The sequence below is a fragment of the Coptis chinensis genome, chromosome 2 (assembly GCF_015680905.1).
Source record: "Coptis chinensis isolate HL-2020 chromosome 2, ASM1568090v1, whole genome shotgun sequence".
NCBI classification, from domain to species: Eukaryota; Viridiplantae; Streptophyta; class Magnoliopsida; order Ranunculales; family Ranunculaceae; genus Coptis; species Coptis chinensis.
The window spans coordinates 1,579,111-1,604,193 of NC_141457.1; the positions used below are offsets into that span (position 1 = coordinate 1,579,111).

At 39.2% G+C, this 25,083-nt stretch overlaps 1 protein-coding gene across 1 annotated transcript in view; it reads right to left on the minus strand.

Annotated features, from left to right (window-relative positions):
- Positions 1-15,300, minus strand: part of LOC147514309 (CBL-interacting serine/threonine-protein kinase 9-like) — a 78,816-nt gene extending 63,516 nt beyond the window's left edge. Inside the window, exons 1-3 of the mRNA XM_086594365.1 lie at positions 15,001-15,300; positions 14,824-14,921; positions 14,432-14,521 (exon numbers count right to left, since the gene is read on the minus strand). The gene's annotated coding sequence lies outside the window, so the exon portion shown is untranslated. The remainder of the gene's footprint in view (positions 1-14,431; positions 14,522-14,823; positions 14,922-15,000) is intronic.
- Between the last annotated feature and the right edge of the window lie 9,783 nt (positions 15,301-25,083).

Consider the following 25,083-nt stretch of genomic DNA (forward strand, 5'->3'; position numbering starts at 1 on the left):
AGTGGAAAAATGCCAATCCCCCATGATGTTCAGAAGAATAAATAACATGGCAGTTCCAACATTCATGGTCATACTGGCTAGTGGAATAGTGAAGTCCGCCATCCCGCCCGGCCCGCGCACGTTCTTTGACGTGGGCAAGGCCATCGCCATACCGGGCAGCAAAATCTTCCCTAGAATAGTCATTAAGGTCATTCTCTATCATGTATTGAATGGGGAGATCTGGATGAAGAGGAGGAAGGTCTAGAGCCGTAGCCACTGTTGGCTCATAAAAAGCGTGTCGGGTGTTACTAATACGTAGTGTAAAACCATTCAAAGGGAAACCCTGGACAGCTGGTAGATCTTCTATGTGATCATAAAAATAAGTTGCCAAACCTGGGGAGTACGTCTGCTCCGGGTGTAGAATAAGAGAGTTCCAACCAACTTGAGTGATGTAGTATCTGAAAAGATGTCCATATGCCGGAGAATTCAGTAACGAATGGAAAGATTGTTCTGGAATCATCTTTGGAACTTCCATTGTAGAAGATGTGTGAAAAGAAAATGTGACCTGTTTAGACAAGGATAAACAAATATTAGAGTATGATGAGAATAATTAATTAAAAACAAATTACCATATGAAAATTAAAAACTAAAAAGAAAATGATAAATAATATAAAATTGCAAAATTTAAATGGTTTCATTGGCCCAAGTAACAGCGAGGATCCTTTTGTGGGAGGGATCCGTTTATAAGATTTTCTATGTCATCAATCCGTGCAACTGCCTGTTGCAACATTTTGCTTTCTGTCTGGTAAATCTCGGCGTGGTTCTCCATTATGAGAGTGTGATTTGCTAAGATTTGGTTGTGGCTGTGCAAGAATTGTGCTTGTTCCTCTTCGTTTATTGTCCGCAGGTCCTGAAATTCAAGAAGGCTGGTGATAATAATGTTCTGACATTTGAATAATGTCATCAGTCCTTGTTGAATTAAGCGAAGCCCTTCCATGGGATTAAATACGTTGGATAATACATTTTCAGTAAAGATGTTGTCGGTGGAACAATCTTCGTTGGTTCCTGTACCGACATGGTTCTTTGCAATGTCGGGGGTTCTAGAATCCGTTCCTACATACTGAGTGAATGGTAAGAATGTTAGCTGTTCGAAGAGGTGTATGAGGAGAAGTACTAGAAAAACCCCAATGTATCATGATAAGTGTCACAATGGTTGGTAAAGGAGCTGCCTTTTTTCCGCACGTCGTCGATCGCATTCCGAGAAATTTAATAATGCAAAAATCATTGCAGTTACTCTACAAGACCCAGAGTAAATGGAGGAGGGGTTTGGTTATTTTGGAAGTCTTAGACGTGCCTAGGACATTATGAGCTACCCATTGGATCACAGATAATTGGTTCTTTTGTAAAGATCGCTGATAAACAATACGGTTTTTCCGGTTGTATTCACCATGAAGGATAGTTGCAAACATCAGAAGCCGGATATTATCGAAAGGTGAATCCTGAAGGTGTACTCCTTGGTTTGTACTAGGAATTTGAAGTACCTCAGAGATGATTTCCATAGTAAATTCATGTTCGCATCCGTTAGCACGGACAAAGAATTGTCCGTTTTGGAAATAACCGCTTTTATAAAATAACAAGACCAATTCTCTGGAATAAAATGCTTGCTTATGGTGTAAAAGAGGGTACCATCCTCGACGTAATATTTCAGTGTAAAAAAAAGGATGAAAAATACCATTTTGGAAATTTTCCATAAAATTTTGCTCTGGCACGAAACTTCGAGTGAGGGCCATTAAAGATGGAGTGGTGAAGAAAAAGATTATTTTAGAAAAAGGGAAGTTAAATTTTTGAGGTGTCTATCCTTGTTATAAATAGGCACTTATCCAAAAATGTAAAAGATACGTTTCGAGGTGTCACAAAGTAGTTAGACCATGTGTATCTTCTAAGATATGCGCAAAAGTGGATGTAGTGTGGATGAGAAGAATGGGGCATGTGACAAGGAAAATGTAGATATACGATCACAATAAAATGTAAGAACGTACAACAGTATGGAAACACAACATAATGATACGATGACTTAAATACAAACCTAAATATTAGATAGAACTATATGCCACATTAACAACATGACTATAATAAAACAACCGAACATGAAGACTTGAGTAGCATATTCAATCTGCTGCTGCTCAAACTTTTCCAGTGCATCCATGAATCTTGAGCTTGGAGTGATCTAAAAATGTTTTTTAGAATAAGAAGTGTAGAGGGAAGAATATGAAATGAGTGAATATGGAGGAAGAGTTGAACTTATTTATAAAAAGAAAATTGCCGTTTTCTGACCGTTTTTTAGATGTGGTTCATGACCGTTTTCTGACCGTTTTTTATGCGTTTTCATTATCGGTTTCTGAACGTTTTATAAAACGTTAGTTTAAGTTAAAATTTGTTGTTTAAGTATGACATTTAAAATATATATTTATATATATGTATATAATTTATTATTACCAATATATGTTCCTACCTATATACTATAATATTAGATATAGCTAATATATCAAGATAGAAAAATTTAGGAACCATCTACTATTAAGCTGGAAAATGCAAACACGTAAATAAAATATCTGATATAAATATTATACAAGACCGGAAAAAATAAATCTAGCTACTGATGATCCTCAGGTGCTGTAGCAGAATCCTCGGGGGCTGCAGAAGAAGAACCAGGAGTCCTGCGACGTCATGCAGTACGAGCTCCCGTGGAGGCTAACTGCTCCTAGATATCACCAAGAGTATCCATCACCTGAGCCTGAAACTGATGCTGACTCGCCATGAACATTCGCTGGAACTGGTTCTGGCGAGTATACATATCTCTCAGACCTGAAATGCAGTCATGGAAGCTCTCATTTCCTGCTGGAATTCTCCCATCTTTGTCATCATCATCGACTTCGTGGCGCGAGTGGTTATATCTGTCCTTAACTTCGCCCAAAGTGCGTCTCATCGATACTTGGCGAGTGTACATATCTCTCGGACCAATCGTTCACAAAGACGTAAGGCCTCTATGGGGTGGGTGATCTTACTCATGGCGATCTCATCAAAGTAGGGTGGGTGAGAGGATCCTACGCTAGTGTGCTTTCGGCAACCCTAGGTCTTTGTGGGTTCCCAAGGGTCTTGTATGCATTTCTTGAAGACAAGCATATTCTCATATTGTGGTATAGGGAGTAGTGGGGTGGCGGACGAAAAACCCAGTTAATCATAACTTGCGTTACTAGAATGGCAAGAGGGCTGACCTAAGAGTAGCATGTGTGATAATATCAAAAAGAAAGGTAACGATCACGAAGTTACCCTTTTCGCTCTGGAGGATCCGAGAAAGGTGGAGGAAGGTCTTGTTGATGTCCGAAGGCTTCGAGGTGCTAATGACGTTCTTGAGTCCCAAAGAATTGAGTCACAGCCGGTTGGTTTTAAATCGACCGAGTGCGTCGACACGCCGCGCATTCCGTTGATGTTGTACTCTCCCTCGATTAAGCGTGTCGAGCATTAGGTCGTAAAGTCCGTGGGTACACGACTGCTTTGAGTCGATGCGTGGTCGACCCGAGGAGGAATCCCCGTGATCCCGAGAGCAACACAGGTGTGACTTAAATTGGCGCACCCCCGACGGTGACCCAAAAATGGTCGCCATTAAAGCTCCCATTGTCATAGAATTTCATCACCAAATCCTTGGAATAAAGCCCTCCATTGGCATATAACAAACTCTCCCATCCTCTAGAGTGAATTTCGTGATCAAAGAATGGAGCAAACATCCCGTTTTCAAACAAATTTCCAAAAAAAAATTCCACACAAATCTGCTTTTTTAGGCCATTCTTGGTCTTAGAGAGGATGGCTATTGATTCTTGATGAGGGAAAGAAATGGGATGTTACGGACGGAAGGAAAACTTGGTCGGAGATGTGAGGGTCTCGTGCGAGACCTGGTTTTAGTGTGGGCCTGTCTCGTGCGAGACTAAATCGAGAGGGGGCAAGATCCGGTTTTTTAGGGAGAAAAATGATGTAAATGTGACGTGTGTGTTCCGGTTTTTTGTGTTTAAATGGATCGAGAATTCGATATTTTGGTTGGGCCAAAAATTTCCCCAAGCCCAAATCAAGCCCTAAGCCCGATTTAAACCTAAAAAATCTAAATGCTTACCCACGACTCGGCACGAAAAATGTTATCCAATTGTATGAGTCATTTTTGAAGGTCACAAGGTTTTTTTTTTAAAAAGAAGGAGAGTGTTTTATTTATAAACAAAGGTTTTATTTATATACAAGGGAGATATACGTGAAAAACACTGGATGTCCAGGAGAGTCACCATCTTAAATCATAGACAACTGTCATGTCGGCTCTGGAGCGAACCCAATCCAGCCAGACCGTGGCTTCACCTCTATGTATTATGGGGTTAGGGGCAGGACGGAACCATCCTGGACCGTGCACGCTACGGTCTAATAAAATTGCCCTTATTACATACGGCTATCCTCAAACCGCCCCAAGGGAACTCAAAGTAACCAATTCTAGGGTTGGTTTGGTGGAATCCATTGCCCGTTTGTGTTCCAAGTATGCAACATCTGAGGTTAGACACGAATCTCATGTGTAAAACTTAATGCAAAGGGAAAAGGCAATAATATAAACATATCTACAAGGTGAGTCTTTTAACGTCAGATCCTCAAGACGAGTCGAGTCTTTTAACGTCAGATCCTCAAGATGAATCGAGTCTTTTAACGTCAGATTCTCAAGACGAATCCCAACCTGTGGGAGAAAACGGCGGCGAAGATTATCCCGCTTGGCGGTGGTGTCGGAACAAAAGTATACCTTTAACTGGCTAGTATCGGATAGGAAGTCAGGGCCTAGACAGAAGGGTGTTTGGCAATGCATACACCAGCCCATCCTTCGCGCACGTCGTTTACGAGCAAAAGAACTACGACCATTCCCTATTCGTGATGAGTGAGACTTACACCAAATGATTAGCTGAAGTTCGCGAGGTAGAGAGTAGAAAAGGGAAGAGAAGGAAGGAGGTGAAATTTTAGGTACCCATCGTTTACCAAAAAGTACGTTTGCTCGTGTTGCAGAAGACATTTATACTCAGTTCTAAAAAAAAGTTTTAGTGGACTAAGGTTAAAGCTTGCAACCACACACTTCAAAAGAACTTTGGAGATCATAAGATAGAAGATGGCCCGGCTACCAAAATGGCGTACCCTCTATAGAAACAAGATTGAGTGCGTAAACGAAACATCTAGTCGATTATATCTTTGGATTACGAAGAAGAGTCCGTTCAACATCTGGTGAGCGTAATTCGTGGTAATGTTTTAGGTGTTGTCCATTGACTTGAAATTCACTGTTATCTTTTGGATTAAGCAAAGAGATTGCCCCATAATGTTTCACAGCTAACACAATGAAAGGACCAAACCATCGTGTTTTCAATTTACCAGGAAAGATGTGTAATATGGAGTTGTACAGTAAAACTTTTTGGCCAATTTTGAAATCCTTACGCAAAATGTGCTTGTCGTGCACTCTTTTCATATTAGCTTTGTAGGATTTCGAGAGATCATAAGCATCACTCGAATCTCCTCCACTCATTTAATTGCAGTTTTAAACTTCTGCTTTTGCCTCGATGATATTGTAATTAAGGCTTTTGATGGCCCAAAGGGCACGATGCTCAAGTTCAACCGGCGGATGACAAGGTTTTCCAAAAACAATGCGGTAAGGAGACATCCCTATAGGTGTCTTAAATCTTTGTTCGGTATGCCCACAAGGCATCCGATAAAAGCGAGAGACCAGTCCTTTCTTGATGGGTTGACAGTTTTCTCCATAATAGACTTTATCTCTCTGTTGGAGACTTCCACTTGGCCACTCGTTTGTGGGTGGTATGGAGTAGCAACCTTGTGAGTAACTCCATATTTCTTCATTAAAAACCCAATTTTTTTTTTACAAAAATGTGTACCCCCATCACTGATGATAGCTTTGGGAACACCAAAACGAGAGAAAATGTTTTCTTTTACAAATCTCACGACAGTCTTATGGTCATTTGAGCGACATGCGAGTGCCTCAATCCATTTGGACACATAGTCTACAGCGACTAAAATGTATAGAAAACCTTGAGAAATAGGGAAGGGTCCCATAAAATTAATGCCCCAAACATCAAAAATTTCCACAATCAAGATAGGATTTAGGGGCATCATATTTCATTTGGTAATTCGACCTAGGTGCTGACAACGAATGCAAGCTATACAATGTTCATGTGCATCGCGAAAAAGGGTAGGCCAGTAAAAACCACATTGTAACACCTTGGCCGCAGTTTTCTTTCCACTGAAATGACCTCTGCAAGATTGTTCATGGCAAAAGGATAATACGTCGGTGTGTTCCCAGTCGGGAATGCAGCGACGAATGAGTTGGTCGGAACAATACTTAAAGAGGTAGGGTTCATCCCAGAAATAATATTTTACAGTGGATAAAAACTTTTTATGATCGGGGCGTGACCAAAAGGAGGGACTTCCTCGAAACTAGGTAGTTAACGATATCCGGCGTACCATGGAGATGAGAAAATAGAGTACAAGTATTAGATGCGGGAAGAAATCACCGATAGCTTGAAATCACTATCGATGTCACCAACCAGCCTTGATAAATGGTCGGCTCTGATATTTTTCGGTTCCTTTCTTGTCTTTGATTTCCATGGTGAATTCTTGCAAGAGAAGGATCCAAAGTGGAACAATCGTTGTTTTCGTCCTTTTCGCGAAGTAAGTACCGAATTGCGGCATGGTCATATATCACGATGGTCGATGTTCTAACTAGGTAGGGCTAAAACTTATCCAAAGCATAGACAATAGCTAGGAACTCTTTCTCGGTTGTGGTATAATTACGTTGGCGTCGTTAAGAGTTTTACTAAGCGTAGTAAATGACAATGGGTTTGTCGTCCGTCGTTGTCCTATAAAGCGACACCAATAGCAAAGTCGCTAAGCGTCACACATCGATTCGAATGGTTGAGACCAATCGGGGGTTGAATGATAGGAGCGGTAGTCGAGGCGGTTTTAGAGTATCAAAAGCTTGTTTGCAATTGAAATTGAAGTCGAATCTTTTGCATCCTTAAGCGGGAGATTGGTTAAGGGTCGAGCAACTTTAGAAAAATCTGAATGAATCGCTGTAAAACCCGGTGTGGCCTAAAAGGCACGGATATCCGCGAACCATGCGTGGGAAAGGTAGCGAAGAAATTTTAACAATTTTAGCTTTATCAACCTCTATCCCGTCTTTTGAAACAATATAACCTAGAACAAGTCCTTTGGTAACCATGAAATGACACTTCTCCCAATTGAGTACCAGATTTTTCTCTTCGCAACGCGTTAATACTTTAGAATGGTTGGATAAACAGTCGTGAAAGGAATTTCCGTAAATGGAAAAGTCGTCCATGAAGACTTGCTTATAACGTTCCACCATATCACTAAAAATGTGAAGCATGCAGCGTTGGAAAGTGCCTGGGGCATTACAAAGACCAAAAGGCATTCGTATGTATGCAAAGGTTCCAAAGGGACACGTGAAAGTTGTCTTTTCTTGATCGGCGGGATCGATGACAATTTGGAAGTATCCGGAATAGCCATCAAGAAAACAGTAGTAAGCATGACCGGCTAAACGTTCTAGCATCTGGTAATGAATGGGAGAGGGAAGTGATCTTTACGGGTTCTGGCATTAAGTTTGCGATAGTCAATGCAAATTCTCCATTTCAAAGGAATGCGAGTGGAGATGCACTCACCATTTTCATTTTGTACAACTTGAATGCCGGACTTTTTGGGAACAACGTGGACAAGACTAACCCAATCACTATCAAAGATAGGGTATATGATACCCGCATCAAGTAAACGTAAAACTTCCTCTCTCACCACTTCCTTCATGGCGGGATTAAGGCGGCGTTGTGGTTCTCGCGATGTCTTTGTGCCGTCATTGAGATGTATGCGATGCGTGCATATACTAGGGTCTATTCCCTTGATATCATCTGAGGACCATCCGATAGCGGAGCGGTGTTCACGAATGACATGAATTAAACGTGCCTCTTCGTTGGTAGTCAAGTGAGCAGAAATTATTATAGGGTGACTACCATCAAGATCGAGATGCACGTACTTCAACTCAGAGGGTAGAGGTTTTAAATCCGGAGTTGGAGGATTGGGGATCAAGGATTCATAAGGGATCATCTCTTTAATGGAAAAGAGCGAATCCGGTTCTTCTGAATCAGTTTGCAACGCAGCATTAGGGTCAAATAGTGGTACTGACTCTAATAATGCATGGACATCCTTTATGTACGAGTCATCGTCAAACTCCGGATTATCAAAAGAAAGAAATTGGTGTATCTCGTCTGGGGAAAAAGAGTTTGTGAAATAATCATGTTCCAGACTATCAACCAGGCTAATCTTGCCCTCCATTATAGGATCGGGAAATTGTTTCATTAATTTGAACACGTTGAGTTCGACAGAAAGGTTCCCGAAAGACAATGTCATTGAATCATCCCGACAATTTATGAGAGCATTAGCAGTTGCAAGAAAAGGACGTCCCAAGATGATAGGAATGGAGTCACAGGCCACCTCAGTATCTAAAATGACAAAATCCACTGGGTAGTAAAAATCTTGGACCTTTACTATAACATTTTCTACTATGCCTTTTGGGTACTTGATGGAGCGATCCGCGAGTTGCAGAGTCATATTGGTAGGTTTTAATTCATGAAGACCTAACTGCTTAAATAAGTAGTAGGGAAGTAGGTTAACACTGGCACCTAGGTCTAAAAGTGCGATGCGGCATACTTGTCGCCCGTGCATGGGTACGGTTAGTAGACACGTTTCCTTGTACTTTTACCACACCATTGGTAGTGGTAATCAAGGGAAACCGCTTTCGATGAGGAACGCTTGTTGAGGTACATTAAATGCGTCGTTTGGTGGTGCACATGTCCTTCAAAAACTTGGCATGCTTGGGCAAATACTTTAGCGCATCTAGGAAAGGTAAGTTTATGGTCAAATTTTTGAAGGTTTCACGGATCTCATCAAAATGTTCGTCATGTTTGTTCTTTACCAAACGGGTAGGGAACGGAGTTTTTGGGTGGAATCGCGTATAAGGATCGTGGGTATCTTTTCCTAGGGGCGTGGGTGTAGATTTTGAAGGTACAACTTTGTCCCGTTATAGGTTCGCAGGTAGGAGTTGGAAGGGCGTCGGTCGTGGCTTTTCGTCGATTCCTCGTCCGCATCGTGATATTATTGTCGATGGTTCGGCCGAAACGAAGAGTGGTAATGGCATTTACGTCACCACGGCTTGGATTACTAGATCCCGTGCATTGTTGAGTTCAAAGGCGGTGTTTGTAGGCTTAGGGTTTGGAACCGCTTGCCCAGGAACACGCCCTTTGACTTTTATCCCGAGCTAACAACCGAAGAGATCATTTGGATAGAAGCTAGGATTTGATTACGTTGATTCATGTATGTCGAAAAGTTTCAGCTATTTTATCGGCTGTGGATTGTACCAAAGGAGCAGCAGGAACTAGTTCACGGTTATTATTCACGGGTTGATTTTGGTAGCCATATCCTTGATTAGCGGGAACAAAGTTGCGGTTGTTTTGGTACCCTATATTTGCGTTGTTGGGAAAATTACTTTGCCCTTGCTGGAATTGTGGAGGATTTCCTTCACGATAGGAATTGTAGTTCACGGGTGGTCGTACAGGAACGTTGTTGCCACTTGGAGGAGCTTGTTTTTGGACAGGGGGTGCCCAAGCTAAATTCGGATGTTGTCGCCAAGGTGCATTAGGGATGTTGAAAGCACAAGCCTCTTCAAAAGGTTGGGGAGGACACTTATATACCAAAGGACAATAAGAATCGGCGTGCTCAAGACTTAAGCAAAGAGGGCATGGGGAAGCTTTGGCAGCCATGACCTATTTGGGTTTTTGTTCATTTACTTGTACCGAAAGAGCATCGACCTTTTTGTTTAGGGACTCGATTAGAGTTTTTAATTCTGGACCGGGTTTGACCTCGAACATAGACATAACTTTGGTAGGAGTGTCTTTAGAAGATCTAGAAGAATCAGTGTTTCCCCAATGGGTGCTTCGAAAGCCTGTTTCTCAAGAAAAGTGTATGCTTGATGGCGCCCTTGTCCATGAAACAACCGCCGTTCATGATATCTAATGTTTCCTTTTGATGGTCAGAGAGACCATTAAAGAATGAACGGACTAATACAGCGGTGTCGAGTTGATGATGGGGACATTTGAGAAGTAGATCAGTAAATCTGCTCCATGCTTCCGAAAAGGATTCCTGGGGTTGCTGGCGAAAGAATTGAATCTTTTGAAGCATTTCTGTAGTTTTCTTCTGAGTATAGAACTTTATCATGAATGCTTGAACAAGTTTGGCCCATGTGTCAATGGATTGCGGTGCTTGTCCGGCGAGCCAAACTGAAGCTTTATCAGCTAAGGTGAAGGGAAACAACCTAAGCAAGACTTGTTCGTTGGTAACGATTGGATGGCGGAAAGTGGTGACTACTTGTTGCATCCGACGAAGATGATTGTATGGTTTTTCATGGTATAAACCATGGTAAACAGGTAACAAACCGAAAATATTTGGCAGAATACGAAAATCACCTACAATCGCATCGAGTTTAATAAAGGAAGCGTGTCCTTCCCCGTGTAAAGGATATATAGAAATCGAAAGGGTTTTTCGATTTGTGAGATTTTCCTCGACCATAGTTAAAGGAGATAATGGCAACGGAGATGTTTGACAAGGTTGATTTACGGAGGAGGGACTATGTCTAGGAGATAACATAAACAGTTGTTTCTTGTATTTTCGACGATGATATGTAAGTTCTAATTCCTTATGTTTACCAGACCGTAGTCTCATACAAATATAAATTTTAATTTAAGGCTCATAAGGAACGAATAATGACTGGAGGTTTTAGAATTTAGGAAGGAGGGAGTTGAAGCACGTCTTCCTGAGCCGTTGCTAACTTCGGCGGGGAAGCTAGGATAGCGTGTGAATATTCCGGCCAGACCCGGTCACCCGAGAGAATTGAGGGGAGGTTGTTCGTGCTAGCGTTCCTTAATTAGGCAACCTCAATTTTTTTTTCAAGTTTCCTAGGCATCGATGGAATAGGATGATGATTTATGATGGTGTATTATGCGGAGTGTTATTAAGATGATTTAGATGAAATTTTTTAATTACTATGATTTTTATTTTTATTTTTTTTTTTTTTTTTTTTTTTTTTTTTTATTTTTTTTGTTTTACGTAATTAATGTATTATGGAGACGTGATTACGAAATATGCAATTAAAACGATAGATGCCAAAATAGAAACTAAGTAACATATACTAGTTTACGAAAAGTCTACCCATGCAAATCTATATTACCTATAATGCGCAACTATATGTAAGTTATACGTGAGCTAGGGGAATGTCGAGAACGAACTCATGCAATTGAATACCGTGTACGTGAATTGATGTAACATACACATACAAAAATGTTCTAAGCAGATGGTTTGACGCTACGCATATATCAAAATATATTTGAATCATATTGTGTTAACGTGAATATGTAATGACGAACCACCTTTACATGCAAGGAGCCCTCATGCCAACATACAAATATACGAGATAAAACAGGTTATAGCAAATAATATCCTCGACAAAGTTTGAGGAGTTTAAGAGTTTGAAACCTGGCATCCTGCGATTCCTCGTATAGCGATCGACTAACTCCCGAGCTTATGCTTACTAGAAAGATAGGACCAGAGAGCCCAAAAGAGTACTGAAAAGGAAAGTGGCCTGTACCTGAAAATCGGAGTGTTGATACTCCAGGTTAGTCTCGCGTGCTACTAATTTAGTCTCGTCCGAGACTCTTTTATCTGTTCAGTACTTCAAATTCCTACGGAGTACTTAGACTGTGCTAATGAAAATAAACAAAACTTGATTCACAGATATTTGTTAGTAGAAAAAGTTAGGGTAAAGAGTTACGGTAAAGAGTTACGTAACTTGTTAGTATTGTAACAGAAATGAAAATTTAAAAAGATGAGGAGGTAGGGGAGGGGGGTTTTATGGATGTATTCCAGTTATTACGTTAAGTCCAGAGTCCTTCGGCGTGCAGCGGCGCCATTTGATAAAAACACTCTTTATACACGTTTATTGATTTCAGTTACTTATTTTCTTAAGTCCGAGGTCCACAGTCCAAAGTTTGAAGTCCAAAGACCCAAGTCCAAAGTCCAAAGTCCAACGTCCGTATAGTCGTACATTTTAGTCAAGTTACCTTACTCACATGGGTTTGGTAGGATAGGTCGAGTAAGGGATCGTCCAAACCTTAGGGCTCGGATAGGTTCACAACTGGAATTACAACTTTTGGTGAGTAGGATTTTTAGGTTTCTTTTTAGTTGGTTTTAATTAAATTAACGGTAATGCAAATAATGTAAATTACTACGGCGATTATATGTAGGTAAACAAAAATAGAAAAATAGGGAGAGAGTTAGTCATACTCATGCGAGAATCATTTTTCAACAGTTTATATTACCACATTACTACATCTCTAATTAGCCTCTGCTTTTTTAGGACGGCGCCGAAAATATTGATCCCTAGTGCATGCCTACATCTCTAGGTCGCATTTCACTAGCATAAGGAGTTTCAATAATATCTCATCTCTGGTATATTATTTCAGCTCCTGGCTCGATTTCACATCAGCTGGACGAATTGGAGAGTTGTCTGACACCAGAGAGTCGCGCGCGAGACATTTTGGGTCGCTACAAGCAAGACTGTTTTCCGAGCATCGCCAGATCTAACTTTGTACAGATCTCTCGATCATTTTGGGAACGGATGTCAAATCTAAGCCTAATTCCTAAGTAGTGACTCTAGAATATTAAAGAGTCAATCCGGATTTTTACATGAGCAGCATAACCCTCCTCCTGAGGGGGGGGATTAGCTCATGGTCATAGAAGGAATAATAAAACTTGCTGTATACATTAAGTAAATAAATGCAGGATAGGAATTAAACTAGAAAAGAAATGATCAATTATTAAGGGTAAAATAACTTACAGTATTTAAGCTGCTGGAATGGAAATGACAGAATGTAAGTACTGAAGAAATAAACTAACTAGGCGGAAGCTAAAGCATGAAAATGCTGAAGGAAAAATAATGAAGGCTACCCCCTCATATATATAGGCGGAAGACCCTTCACGTGAAATCCTAACAATTAATCAGGTTTGTTTGTTACCTAATTGAAAAGTTCAAAACTTTGAGAATCAAAGTTTTGTTTTAACCGTATTAAATTTTGTCCTTTAGCTTATAAGGTTTTGTCTTTATATGTATTATTTTCGTCTTTTAACCCAATTCAATTCAAACATTGAATTAGTACGTGTCTTTCCTCTTGCAAGGTGGCACCAAATTGAACTCATCACTTGCCACCTGCCTATGCTGACTCGTCATGCCTTTGGGCCTGCAGAGTGGGTCCACTTAGTATGTCCAGTGGCGGCGTCGATTTTGGCATTTTTACGACTTTCGTCGCCTTGCGCCAAAAGTTAAATTAAACAGTCGCTATGGCAGCTTCACTAGCCAACGTCGGCATCTAGATTTATCCGATTTGAGCTTCGGAAGTTTGCTGCTTCTTTATATGTGGACCCGTTCTGCACTGGTTTTGTTCTTTTGGAAACTTCGGCTTTAGTCAGGCTTTGTTGGGCTTCACGGGGGTTGAGTGGGAAACTTCAAATATTTCAGTATTCCCGTACTTTGATGCATATATGTTTTATCATTATATTCATTTTAATTGCGGAAACTTGCAAAAGTACGAAAATATAATTATTACATGATTATTAAACACATAATCCACCAAAATGCTATGTCTCTCGGGGTTTAATATTACAGTTTTGGGTGCTTATCAAGCAGACAAGTGTAACATAGAAAAAAACCCAAAACCAGATATTGTTATGCTATGGAATATTAGAAATTTTCATGATAAGAGAAAAATTAAATAAATGAAAAATGGGAAACTAATGGTTTGACCAACAAAACATGAAAAAAACATATTGCAACTTTAATACATTAGTCACCATTCTTTATGACAAAACCATAAAGCTCCAAGCCTCCCATCTTGAAGCAACTAACAGCATATACCTAATCCAGACACAAAATCCCTAGAAGTAGTATGATTGATTATTTATATGACCTTTTCTAGGTAATGGAACCATTGGTTGCATCCCTAAATACAAATATAGAATCATTAGTATACTAGACTGCATATACTCGAACTTCCACAAGGCAATGTCAATGGTGATACCACGTTCACTCTCAGCCTTAAGCTTGTCAAGAAAATGATGGGACTATATTATGAATCAAGGGCTACTTATTTGAGGAGATGATCTCCTTGCCATAAAAACAATATAAGGATGGAGTAAGAGATGAGACTCTCGCCATGAATAGAAACAAGCAGAAATCATAGAAGTAAGAAAAATAATTACTTACATCTATAATAGCACCAGCAGCTTCAATGAACGTAGGTGAATCCAGCAAAACAAAACATCTACCATCCTTCTCCCTCCTCCTTTATTTGGGCTTGGGACCAGCAATCATAAGTTTGCATTAGGTGGAGTTACAAAGGGGGTTGGTAGAACACAACTCAATTAATGCTTTCCTAAGAACCATATTACATAGTAATAAAAAATATACATCACAACCACGAAACCCAAAAGGCAAATAGCAAAAAGCCAATAGTTTACTTAGTACTTGGCACTGGTAAAAACCAATAAAAACATTTAAGTACATGAGCAGTGTTTCAAGAAGATGACCCAATGATTACAACATTAGCAGTTCTTTGGGCCATCTAGTTGAGCCCACTCATTAAGCTTACTGATTACCTTCTCATAGCCTTCAGGCATCTCCTCCTAAACACCTATCGAAAGACCTCTTGTTTCCTTAGAAGAGGAAGTTGATGCACCAGAAATGTGTGTCTCACCTGCATATATCAAACAAATTTGTTAATAAGATCAAAACAATGGTAAGAAAAACTGAAAAGTAAAAGTCATCACCATTACCTAAGTCATCACCAAGGTTGTCACTTAATGAATGTGAGCTGCTATATGTTTGTCCCTCGTCCATGTGCAAAGAGCTGTAATACAATACATGTAGTACCGTAAACAGTAATCAAGATACATAAAGCTTACTAGAAAACTGAAAAACATGTAATGAAATAAATAAAACAGGCTCAATCCAATTTAAGAACTAAACCCACAGTTAGTATTACTTAAATCCTAAAAACAAACATGACAATAGTACTTTAATGAGGAACAACAACAGTAGTACCATCAACAGTAGTACTTTCATGAGGCTTAATCAAGATACAGAAAGTTTACCAGAAAACTGGAAAACATGTAATGAAATAAAAAGAACACGTTCAATCCAATTTCAAGAACTAAAACGTTGATGAAGTATTTGTTTAACAGAAGAGGAACACTTACTTGCAGAGGTGAAGTTGTACAACACAACTACTACAAAAAAAAACCAAATGCAAAAGGAAAAAAACAATTTATTAGTATTGATGCAATTAAAACTTGATTTTACATTAAATTGAATGTGGGTGAGAGAGGGAGTGAGGGATTTGAGAAGGTGTTACCTTATTGAAGTGTGAGTGAGAGTGAGTGAGGGGAAGGCAGCCGACATCAAACTTGAGTGAGAGGGATAATTGGAATAGATATGCCAACGGCTGAAACTCGCAAGAACAAATTGGACGGCTAATAAGTACAGCGAAAATTTAATCAACAGTCGACATATTTATGGCGTCTGCCGGAAGGAAACGAGGGTTAAAAACCGTCAGAATATACGATGGATAAAAGCTCTCGCACAACCGTCGGTTATTCCCAAAACACGTGAAGTGCTGAAAGAACTCACTGGACGGATGAAAAAATAATACCCGACGGATAAACTTTGCAGGGAACTTCCTACAGATGGGAACCGTTAGGTAATCTTTATGGGGTCTGTCGGGTAAACTCAGTTTTTTGGTAGTGTTAGCTTGATTGCCTATTCCTCAGGTAAATTGATCTAAAGGCCCAAATTTTCTTGTTTTGCATATCAAAACAAAATGAGACAACATGTACTTATGGTGTCCAGGGCCCACCGAAATAAAAGAGGGCAAAATGAATGGGAAAAACCAGTCAAGTGGTCATCATCTTGTTCATTCTCTCTTCAACTCTTCAAGTTGGTGATTTCGGTTTTCTGATCATTCCATTTATTATTCACAAGTTTAAAAAAACCTACAACTTCAAAAAGAAAGAGTAAAAAACAAACTTCCCTGCAAATTATATATGCCCCCAGGAAGAAAGGGAGTGGTTCTCTTTAATCCATTAATTTGTTGAAGGGGTATATCTTCATTATCCACTTATTCAAGTTCTACCAAATTCAAAACTAGATGTTGTAAAAAATAGATTCTTTTAACTTCAAGTGGTTGTTCAACATAATATCAGATTTTAACAATTTTCCTCCCTCAATTTGATAGATCTACATGAATTTGATGGTGTGGCCCCTTCTAGATTTGTTCATCTTTTGCAATCAATTGAAGGTTTGGAAAAAAAAAATAAAATAAAAATAATAGTCGACTAATAGTGTGAAACCGAATAGTTAGAGAACGAAGAATATGAGTTTTTTTCTTTTTTCCTTGGCTAACATTTCACCCATTTTTATGTTGGTCGGCTAGGGGATCCACATCATGAGGTACATGTGTCATATTTTGCTTTGAGATGCAAAACAAGAATACATGAACCTTTGGGTTATTCACCTGAGGAATTATTCAGTCAGGTTAACATTTCTAAATCATAACTCATTAAGGAATGATATTGATATAATGAAATCAAAAGAATAAATAATTAATGAAAATGGTGATATTTAATGTGATAAAAATGATAAGAATATATGGTGGTAAATGCAATTCTCCTTTCTTGATTTCCTTTCATATATTTCAATTCTCTAACATTTCATTCCACTCTTTATAGTTGCACAATTTATTACATTGGCTCTCAATTATTGATTATTTATTTAAATGATCCTCTTTGGCTCATGGGCTTGGGTTTTTACTGGGCTTTGACTAACATATATATTTCCTACAAAAATATTAAACCAAATTAATACAACTTATTTTGCATAGGTCTTCTTAAAGACATGCACATACATGCAAATAATCTAGGGTGAAATAGTATTACCCCACTAGATGAGCCAATTAGGATTTCCCCCCACTAGATGGGAAATTAGGGTCTCCCCCCTAAATACACACAAAAAAAATTTGGTCAACCCACTTTGACTTTTTTGTGTGTGTGTATTTAGGGGGGAGACCCTAATTTCCCATCTAGGGGGGGGGGGGGAATCCTAATTGGCTGATCTAGTGGGGGGGGGGGGGGTAATACTAGTTAACCCAATAATCTATTATGACAAAAAATCTGCATAACGCCATGAAATAAAGAGAATGTATGGTTTTACATTAAAAATATGCAATTAATTAGCATAATGATATTATAAATTGCCTATATATATAAGAGCATCTCTAGGTGGTGGTAGCATACTCTTCATATTTGAAGAAGTTGGTCGCAAATTTCGACCAACTCTAGGTGGTTGCAAATTTTGCCCACAAATTCACTTGACGGGCCCACCCTACACGACATTAGTACTGGAGTGTGCCAGTACTAATGTCGCGTGCTATGTTTAATATAATGTCGCGCGACAGTCGGACTTTTGTCATTTCACAACTTTTTTTTCAACTTAGTCACTCTAGTTCTAGGAAAAAAATGGGTTCCGACAACGAATACGTCTATAATAACCAAACGCGATGGAGTGGTGACGGTGAGGAAGAAGAAAACAGTGGTAATAGTGCATACGTTTGGAACAATCCCATTGGTGATCTAGATGATGACCCAACCACTTCTGGAGCTGGAAATCAGGGAGCTGAGGCTGACGATCCATTGCTGCTTCAATATCAGCAAATTTATTTTGAATTTCCTGCGGAGGCTATTGATGTCAGCCATCTTAGGCCGGTGTCTAAGAGATTTCATGATTGGCATGTCTCAAGAGTTGTTCTTGAACAACAGGTATGTATTTTAATTTCATATATTAGTAGTAGTAGTAGTTAATTTTAGTAGTTCAATACGTACATTTTTTTTATTTTTTATTTTTTTAATTTTAGTTTCATTTTGCGTACATCAGAGATGTGTTATGTATCAGGTTCGGGCACTCCACGTGCTCTTAAGACGTGGTGGGATGATATTAAGAAAGTTGGTGCACTTGACCATGTTAGAGATGCAATTTTAGCGACTCCCTTTGCTCATCTAGTTGACATCCCTTACAATAAGACTGACATTCAGGAAGTTATTAATGGTTTAGTTGAGAGATGGTGGGATAGTACACATACTTTTCACTTCCTCAGGGAGAGTTGGGCTTCACTCCATTAGATTTTTGCATGATATCTGGTTTGAGTATAGCATTAGGTAATCCGTTGAGACGTAGCACTGAATTCCAGAGTTGTGCCCAAATGATGACTTTCTTCCCTTGTCTGACCGAGGAGTCATATGACAGTGCTGGTGTTAGGATTTCTGGTATCAAGGCTGCATACATTACACCGTTGACTACTGATTTAGGATTGCAGTTTTTAATAAATTATTTGTAACTTGATTCTGATGATGGTCAAGCACATGTTGATGAGTATGTAAGAGCTTTCTGTATGTATTTGATGGGAGTTTTCTTTTTTCCTTCTGGCCATTCCACGATTAACTTGGGGTATCTAGCCAACTTTGAGCACTTGCATGAGTTGGGCGGTATTGATTTTGGTGGAGCCATATACTGTCATTTGTTGCGTTGTTTAGATAGGGTATCTCGTGACCGGTGTTGTGTTGTCGATAGTCCCCAGATGGGAGGGTTTGTCATTCTCTTAGAGGTATGGTTTTATGAGTATTTCCGTGCTGCAAATCTTATCCTCACAGAGTATACCGATGAGAGGCCTAGACTCAGGGCTTGGCACGAACCTCGTCAAGCTCATCTGACCAGTGAGATCAGTCATAACATAACTTCTGTCCGAACCCAGATCGAGCTTAGCACACAGGCTTCTATTGTTTGGAGGCCTTGGAGGACATCTGTGCACATCGGCACGAATGACTGTAGATATGCATTGTTCATTTCTCATAGGAGGATGATATTCACTTGTGGGAGTGATATGGAGTGGTATTTAGGGGATAGATGTTACAGACATCTCACACCATACTTTGGTATCCCCCCTGATCCGCCTACCCATATATCAGAGGCTAAGGACATGACATTAGAGCAAGTGATCGAGAGTAACGTGCATTGGACTTGGCTACAGGCTTCTGACCTAGTTACATTGTAGACTTATGAACAGTACTACCGTTACTGGTTTAGGGTGTCTATTGGTCATTTGTTCCTAGCTGTAGGTCGTACAGGCAACATTCATACGGTTAGCAATTTGGGTGTCAGACATGAATTCTAGATTGGCCAGCCATCACAGCCGACGTTTCAGCATGGACCTGTACACACATTTGTTCTAGCGCCAGATCCCCCTCAGTCAGAGTGGCCTTGGGTTTTCAATTTGAGCGATCCGAGTGGCCAGACGATTTACCAGCCCATTTCTTCTATTGATGACACTCGCGTCGTACAGTTAGAGCCTGACCTTGGACATCTATATTTGGTAATTATTTTTATTGGTTTTGGTTTATTATTTTTGTTTATTATGAAAATGTCATAAATTATTAATGAATAATTATTTCAGGATGACCTACGCATGAGATATGAGACAAGCATTCGTGTAAATGATGGCTTGCGCTCCTCGGTATTCGCCTACAGTGTTGAGAGAGAGAGACTTCTTTCCCAGGCTCATGTGGATTATGATGATTTGCAACGCCAGATTGATGAGTTATAAGATTAGATTGATCGCACAAGGGTGAGTTCATCACAACATGGACAGACGGAGAGTTCAGCACAAGGACAGTCGAGGAGGAGTTCACGGCAGAGGAGGCGTATGTAGGACAGTCGAGGAGGTTGTTGTATGACAATTATTATTATGTTGTGTGATTTAGAATTGTTCATTTGATCATTTTGATATGTTCTAATTTACTTCCTTTGATTTAGCAAATGAATTGCAATTTTTATTAATAGAACGACAACTAATACATGAAACATAAAATAAAAATAAATAAATAAAAAAGACAACTATTACATATCACCCTTATTACATACTACTAGAGTTACTCTAGTTATCAAGCCAGTCATCATTTTCTTCATCATTGGCTTCTTCGTCGTTGGAAGCTTCATTTGTACTACTTGCTCCAGCCTTTTTTTTTTCATATTTAGCTACAATTGCATCTTGTTTTAGCTCTAAAACCCTTCGCAAACGAGGATTAACTTTGTCGAATGACATTGCCAACAACCTAGTCTCATTTTTCTCCTCTCTAACATGGAGTTTTTCTTGCTTCAAAAATAACTTTTTGTGTGTCTTCTCTTGCTTCAATTTCATCATACTTTGAAATTGCCCATTTAGAATCTCTTCTTTATTTCTTCGACTTTCTTTAAAAGCTTCAAGAAATTCATCCATATTTTTAGCAGTGGATGCAACATTACCCTCGACAGTGGAAGCAACTTTCTTGTTCTTCTCAATTTCTTTGCTCTGCTTCCTACCGATCGACCTCTCCAAAAAACCTTCGGTACTGCTAGGATCGTATTCCGAGTACAATGAAGGTGAAGGGGTAGAGTATGGCGTTGAAGGGGTTGGGGTTGAGGGTGAAGAATCGAAACCTTCAACATCTCCGGATCTTGCTTTCTCCTTTGGTCTTAGAGCAAGCGTTTCGTTGCGTAACTGAGTTCTTTGCCACTTTGGCGTAATTTTGACTAGATTATAACAATCTTGCCATATCCATGGTTTTCCAGTAGTAGCCGCATAAGTTGTTGCTGCGTCTAAAAGCTATGTTTATTAAAAAAAAAAAAAAAAATCAAAGTAGTATATAAAACGAAGTATAAACGAATCTTACAATGTCTTCACGTCCCCACCCGCTTGGAGGTTGTTCTTCAAGCTTTCTTAGTATAGCATGATATTTGTTGAAGAATGGTAAAATAATCGACCAACGTTGTGAGACTCCCTTCTACTTATGGTTGCGATCAAAACCTTGAATTTGATTCATCCTAACCATAATTCGTTACCAATAAACTTGTCCCGATTGATCATTCCCTACTATAGGATCTTCTCCAATCTCAATCCACGCTTTAGTAAGAGCAATATTTTCTTCATTTGTCCAACTTTGACCCCTTCCTTGTTTTGGTTGTGACATTGAGAGTGTTGTCTGTGAAATGGTTGAGAGTGTTGTGTGTGAAAATGAAGAAGGAGATGAGTGTAGATATATGGATGTAGAAATCCGGCCGTTTTTTGCCCGTTTTTTTCCCGTTGGAGCACGCGACATTATGAGTGGCGCGCGACAGTGGTAATGGCGCTCAGTAGTTGTGGTCAAAGTTAAAAAAGTGGGGCGACATTTGTACTGGCGCGCAACATTACTATTGTCACTCCGCATCCGCATCTAAATTGCCAAATTTGAGAACAAGAATGCGAACAAACAGGTGATGTGACCATGAATGATCGAGGCCACCTAGAGATGGAATTTCGAGAAATTCCAAACTTTTTCTTTAACATGAAGAAAAAGGCAGGTTATACTACCACCTAGAGATGCTCTAATATACAATTTTTGGCACTTATCATCAAATATAGAAATACCCGTCAAAATTATTATTGATGGTTAGTAACCGTCAAATTCCGCCCAGGTCTTCTAGGGCAACAGAAAAAATACCTCCATATCTATTAAACACTACGTAACTAGAAAAAGAAGAAGTAAATAACGCTAACATGATATTCAATTGCAATATATAAAACCATATTATAAACTTCTACCTCATGGTCGGGATGATGGAATGATGGGACTAGCTAGTAACTAACAAACATGAGAACACCGTGAATAACAAGAATCACGAAACTCTAAACAGTGGCTTCATCTCCTCCCTTGAAGCAGAAGATTAGTTCTTCCACATAAAAGGTACGAAGAACGAGAAGAAGAAAAAAAGAAGAATGTAAGAACAATGAGACTAATTAATGAGACTTGACCAGTAAAAACTTAATATCTTATTATTAATCTCTTTGCCTCAAGTTCTGGATACCAAGAAGAGTGAATGGGCTCTAGAAGCATCTAAAAGCATGGGTTTTTGGGTCTAGTTTCTAATTTCATATTATGTTTAATTTCCAATTTGATCTTGGACTTGTGGTTTGTTGGGCAAGTCGTACGTCTGGACGCATGGGGTGCAGTAATCTTTATTAAGTATGTACATCTTTTGGTTCATCTTTGCGGGCGGCTTTGGTCCAAACAATGAGTCTTGGGCTCCCAAATAAGCTTTAAAACATGTCTAGGTCCATTCTTTTCATTAGTTCATAAACCTTGGGCATTTTCCGTAATAGTCCATGAGCTCCATGTCATCTTTAATGCTCCAAATAGCCCCCTTTTGCCCCTTTAACTACAATATATATTTTACAATTGTCTCTTTTTTACTTGTAAAGTCACAAAATCTAACTAACAAGCATCTTTAGTCCACTAAGTGGGACTAACAAAGGGTGTAATTGAGGGTTAGAGTAATACTTATCAACAATCAATGTGCATATCAAATGGGTACGTGCAATAAGTGTGCATACATAATGGGGTATATGCCCAATCAATGTGTGCGCAACCCACAGGGGTATTAAAGGAATGAAAATATCATAAGGGTGGAGATGTATGCACCCACCGTATTGATGATTGAACCCGCTTTATCACTAAACCCACTAATTATATATATTGCACCCACTTTATTTTTAAACCCACAAATTTTCTTACCTAATTCTTAATTATTCTCTTCATCGAAACAGTAACTTTTAAATTTTAACGAATCCTCCATATTAATAGAGTGCGAACTAAAAAAAAAACGCTTGAAAATTGAGTTTCTTTGTTTTATCCAAACCAATTTTATCCACATTGATATTCCTGAAACAAATAGAGAACATTCAAACTTTAAAACACTCGAAAATCAAAATAACAAATGAATATTGAGATGTTATCGTGAAAATTGGTGAGTGACATTTTCTAAAACTAAATTTAGGGAGTCCAGTTGATGAGGAATATATGATGAAATTAACTTGATAAGTTGTGCTAAAGATGGTAAAATTAGATCATATCTATCTATTTATCTCAAGTGGAAATTTTATTGATAACGATAACGAGTTTTACAAATAATTAAGACAAGTGTGCAACAAGTTGTGCTTCGAGTTCTTTTTGAATGACAAATCCTATCATTCTAAATACAAACTCGTTAGAACCATCTGTCATTATGTTATTATCCATAACTTTCTGCAATCTCTTAAGAAGCTCAACTGATTGTTGCCAAAAACCGAAAGTGTCGAAACTGAACTGAATAAAACAATGTTGGTTAGCCACTTAGCCCTACAAGCCTCCGATCCTCATATTTCTCTCTCTTTCCTGCCGCTGCTCTATTAGCTGCTTCTCCCAAGGCCACCTCAAAGACTCCATTCCCAAGCCCTACCAGTGGAGAGGCTCCCATCACATCAACACACGCATGCTTCCCCTCATTTTATTTATTTATTTTTTTCTCAAGTGGAAATTTTATTGATAATGATAACAAGTTTTACAAATAATTAGGACAAGCGTGCAACAAGCTGCGCCGCAAGTCCTTTCTGAATGGCAAATCCTATCATCATAAATACAAACTCGTTAGAACCAGCTGTCATTACGTTGCAGTCCATAACTTTCTGCAACCTCTTAAGGAGGTTAACAGATTGTTGTACCAAGAAACCAAAAGTGTCGAAACTGAACGGAATGAAACAATGCTGGTTAGCTCTACAAGCCTCCTTGTGTTTCTCAATCTTCCATGCCGCTGCTATATTAGCTGCTTCTGCCTACCTCAAAGACTCCATTCCCAAGCCCTACCAACGGAGAGGCTCCAGTTACATCAACACACACATGCCTCCCATAAAACCAACTGTAGATCAATACATCCGCAGGCCGAAGTGTAGATCTTCCCTCACTCAGATCAGTGCGAAAATTCACGGGAGCCTCTTTCTTCACTTGTACTTTAGCCCTCCAAAATGTATCACATAAAATATCTCTGACATGATCATGTCGGTATTTGAAACCTGGAAAATATCTACAATGTGCTGCATGGTTCCCAAAAGCATCTAGTCTACTTTTTTTGCAAACAGGGCATAGACCACCATCAGAGTACAAAGGAATCATGAGACGGTACCGGAGAATAGAACGATATATATATACTCCACCGGCGACATACGCTGTCTATGCCCCTCCATCAGAATAGCAAGTACAAAATTCTTTGCATGTTCTGATTGCAAGCATCCAATAACTGCTTTCTGACGAGCAGATAACACAAACTCCCTCTCAAGACCAGCAACAATCTTACCATAGAACGCTTCCGCCAAAACTTTTTATGGTTTTGAGGGGACGGTAACATTCACAGCCATAGACCTGTGGTCAAAATCGGGTAGACAGAGACTCAATGCATTGCTAGCAACATTAAGAATCTCATCCAAAGGCACTGTGCCACAACTCCTAAGAATGTGGTTCTGAAGCTCAGAAGTTTGACAACGGGAAGCCGCAAAAGCAAAAGTAGAGACATCAGTATTTTTATTTTTATTTTTTTTCTCAGTAACTTAACACATCAATATTCTATTTAATTAAAAGAAAGAAGATGACAATTTATCCAAATTCCAAAGTGGGTGTCATCAACAATAGTAGGTATATTTTTGTCAATAGAGCTTAAAAGGTTTTAAGTGGGTTTGGTTATCAATATGGTGGCTGCACATATTACCACCTTATTGGAAAAATGACCCGATCAATATTATTTGTCATTGGAGGTTATTTTAGCGTCACATATGGTTTTTTCGATTATTTTCACTTGGAATCTATCCTAATAGTTGGTTTCAAAACCGGGTCATCCTTAAAGGTAATTTTAACATGAAAATGGGCCTCTAGACCAATTTCTTGAAATATCAAAATCCTAAAATTCCAAAACAATTTTGCTTGAAACAAATG